Here is a 4033-nt window from a genome sequence, read left to right as displayed (position 1 = left end):
GACCGCCTCTATTCAGTTGACAGATAGCGACTCGATGCATGCGGTCAGAGCGAGCATACCGGGTAGCCGGGTCATTCCCGATCATTTCCTAGTTTCCGAGTCAACCCGAACCCGACCCGTTTTTTGAAATGGGATGAAAACCCCAACTCGAACCCGACCCGGTTCGGATTCGGGTCAAGCCAAACCCAAAATGTTCATGTTGGATTCGAGTCGAGTCAAATATTGACACTCCTACCTAGTTACACTTCTGTCCTACATACAAACCTCTGAGGCAACACTCTTATTCAAAGCTACAGTGATGATTCTACAGACCTTACATAGTAGCAAAACAAATTCGCTCAATCGCTTACAAGTTTCACTTACCCCAACACCCCCCCGCATACATACCGTCAAAATATCCAATGACATATAGAATAGTTGCCAAGAACCATTTGGGAAAACTAGTTGCTTCTGCTTCCCATAACGATCCTGCCACACGGCAAATACAAAAAACATAGCCAAATAATGAAGCTGTCATAGCTCTGTTGAAATTACTGTTCATCTGAAGCAAACTCGCCTATGAAATGAATCTTTACCTGGTACTCTACACTTCACCAAGCATTCCAAAACTATCAAAACATCATTTGATGTTTTTCCAATAGCTAAAAAGCTTCCCAAAATGATTTCCAGAAGGATTCCAAGAGCGGCTCTTCTCTTGGGAAACAACTGAAAACTGTTTTTTTTTCCAAGAACAGCTCTTCTCTTTACTTGATAAAAGCACAAAAAACTCCCAAAAGATTTTTCTGAAATCTCTTTTGCCCTTGCGAATGGCAACATTCCAATTACTTCACTATTCAATTAAGTATTTTGTTTGCCAAAGATTATTTGAAGATTTATTTATAATTTTCAATTTGAATGCATTTCATTTCTACAAAATCTGAAATCTAGTTGCTTCATTTTTTTTCATAACCTATAAGAATAGAACTTTATTCATAGTTTACTTTCGCAAGGCACAAAATATAAAATTAGATTTTTTTGAAGTTTTCCAACTAGTTTTTGCCTCGAGATTCGTGCCCGATCAAGCTAATTTTGTGATGCCGTATCAATGATACTTTATAAAGTGCCATTATTTACAATTTATGTTTAATTGGAAGCAATCATATTTATTATATACATCAATCTTAATTAAGAAATGTAAGAAGTTGTTAACTTAGTATTAAGGGTGTAAGTGAGCTAAGCCGGCTCCTTGTTTATGGGCTTGCAAGCCAAGCTTATTGAGCTCACGAGCCGGCTTAAGCTCGAACTCGAGCTCATTTAGTGAGTTGAGCAGGCTCGCGAGTCAGCTTGAGCTCGACTTGTTTATGGACTCTCGAGCCTAGCTTACCGAACTCACGAGTCGAGCTCGAGTTCAAGCTTGAGCTGGCTCGGCTCGTGAGCTCGTGACTCGGCTAGAATAATTATTAATATTTTTTTTTAAAAATAATTTAATTATTAAATTTAAATATTTTAAAGAATTAATAAGAATCACCTAAATATTTTATTTATTAAATTTAAATATTTAAAAAATTTAATAATAATCACCTAAGTTTTATTTAAACATTAAACATTACAATTTTTTTCTAAATTCCGCTTAAGTTTTGTTTTATTTAAATATTAAACGTTACAGTTTTTTCTAAATTCCGCTTAAGTTTAAAAAATCCTGCCTAAGTTTTAAAAGTCAAGCCCACGTCACTCGAGCTCATTTACATTTGGACGAGCTCGAGTTCGAGCTCATATTCGGATTGATGAGCCGAGCTCGACAGGGTCTAAACTCAACTCGTTTACACCCCTACTTAATATGTATAGGGTGGCTTTTTATATTATCTCCAAAGTTTGAGAAAACTCTGGTTAGGAAAATTATTATAAGAAAAAGGAATTGCCTAATCCTGTGTAGGACTAGGCGTAGAGGTTTTATTTGCCTAGTGTCGAAGAGTATGCTTGACTGCACTCACTCGGAATAAGTGCGTATATATGAAATTGTCTCTTATCATGTTGTTAGGACTTCATATGAGTAGGATCCAACAATTAAAAAGTTGTATAAGAATGGTAAAATCGTGGAGACAAATTCTTATGCAAAATTTAATACAATCATCTTCTTCATGTGTATTCTTTTCCTTCGAGTTTTTCTACATACTCAACAATGTTGTTTGTCTTCTCACTCTCGGTTGACGAACCTAATAGTAATGCTAGGCTAGGGTGCAAAGATTTAGCGAAACATACAAGCACATATAAAAATACATCATAAATGCTACCAATTAGTCAGAATGTGTTAACCATATGAACTTGAAAGTAGCATTAATAATGGTCCGGGGTCACTTGATGTCATTGCGATGTTGTGTGAAGGATTGTGATAGATCCTAAACTATTCAGGAGTAAGGACCTAATTTTAGAGTCAAATGCTTCTTTTGGAATGACTTTCTTATTACTTCTTAAAACACCTTTTTAGTGCAAAAACTTTAATTTTTGTATTAAAAAGCTATTTTAAGAAGCACTAAAAAAGCCATCTTAAAAGAAAATAAAGTCAGCCTTAAAACTATGTCATTGATAAACACATCCACCCTAATTTATTCAAAATGTTTGAGAAGTTACAACCAATGATAAATATTGATGCGGAGCATCTTTGCGTAGCTTGGACCTAAGGAGCATGACACCTTATATTTGCCACGGATCACTTATTTCCGTTAGTGAGCATGTACTCCACTACCATTTTACTCATTTAGTTATGCACTACTATTTGCTACTTTTAATTTCAGTACCTGTTTTGAGTATATTAATAAGGTAGGTTTATATTTCCACGGGCTGTAATAGAAAGACAAATTTTTAGATAAGAAACTTCTATACATAAACCTTAGTTACTGCTCCATTGCATTTTGCAATTGCTGCTTGTCTCTGTTTTCATCTCTTGCAGGTACACCCAACATCAAATATTACTACTTAATGCTCTCTTAATGTTAATAGATTGAGTTTGTTGATAAGCCTAAGATGATATAATAATGAAATCTTGGTTAGATATATCTCCATCACAAAAATTATAACCTACTTAATCATTACTATATCTCAATAATTGAGCCTACGTGACCTCTTTAATAGAGGGTTTTGACTTGTGCTTTAGAAATGATTGGCCTCATATTAAAATATACCTTCATTATTAATATTATTTCAACAATTTTTTCTTTAGATGCTAAAATAAAATTAAAAAAAAAAATTAGTTTTGACAAGATTTGATGGTCCTTTTAGAAACTTATAGTTACAATCTAGATAACAAAATTATTCTTGAGGATTTCAAAGAAGCAAAATATGATGAGGAACAAATAGATCCACAAGAAAATATATGATCATATTCAAAGTGCAAGAATTATTATTATAATTATTTTTTTAGCCCAAACAGATTTTATTCCAAACGCAAAACGATTACAACTAGCTAAGAAAACGATACGAAAAAAGTTATAGAGGTGGAAAGGGCTAACAACCCGTCGGGCTCAGTAATTGGCAATGCTACCAACTCCCCTCGAAGCCAGGCACGGGCCATCCAGTATGGAGTGACAGCAGAAACCAATGAAAACCACGAGCAGAAGACGCACCACCAAAGGATGTCACGAGCCTCGGCTTCCGGGAAATGAGCCCTAGCTACATCATTGCCCATAAACAACCAATCGCCTAAGCAATTCTTAAAGGTAGCTCCAACAAACCGTCAATCACCAAACGAAATACAGAGAGCCTTCCAACCAAAGAAGCCACAGCTAGAGCCAAAAGGAGGAAAACCGACCAAAAGACAAAAGCACTAGCACAAAAACCCCATATCATTTCCTACCACGTCTGCCCCTCCCACAAGAGGAAACAGACACAACAGGCCTGTCTTTCTGCCCAGCCAAATTAACCTAATGATCTTCATCCCCGCTATCCTCAGAAGCTGAAACAGATGAATAAGATGAACAATGCAACTAATTTAATTGAATTCTCACTCTCTCACCCGAGTTAGCACCCACCTGAGAAAATAAGAAAGAACTCATGCGGG

This window comes from Dendrobium catenatum, unplaced genomic scaffold (genome assembly GCF_001605985.2).
Source record: "Dendrobium catenatum unplaced genomic scaffold, ASM160598v2 fragScaff_scaffold_672, whole genome shotgun sequence".
Classification (NCBI taxonomy): domain Eukaryota; kingdom Viridiplantae; phylum Streptophyta; class Magnoliopsida; order Asparagales; family Orchidaceae; genus Dendrobium; species Dendrobium catenatum.
This window is presented reverse-complemented; position numbering follows the sequence as displayed.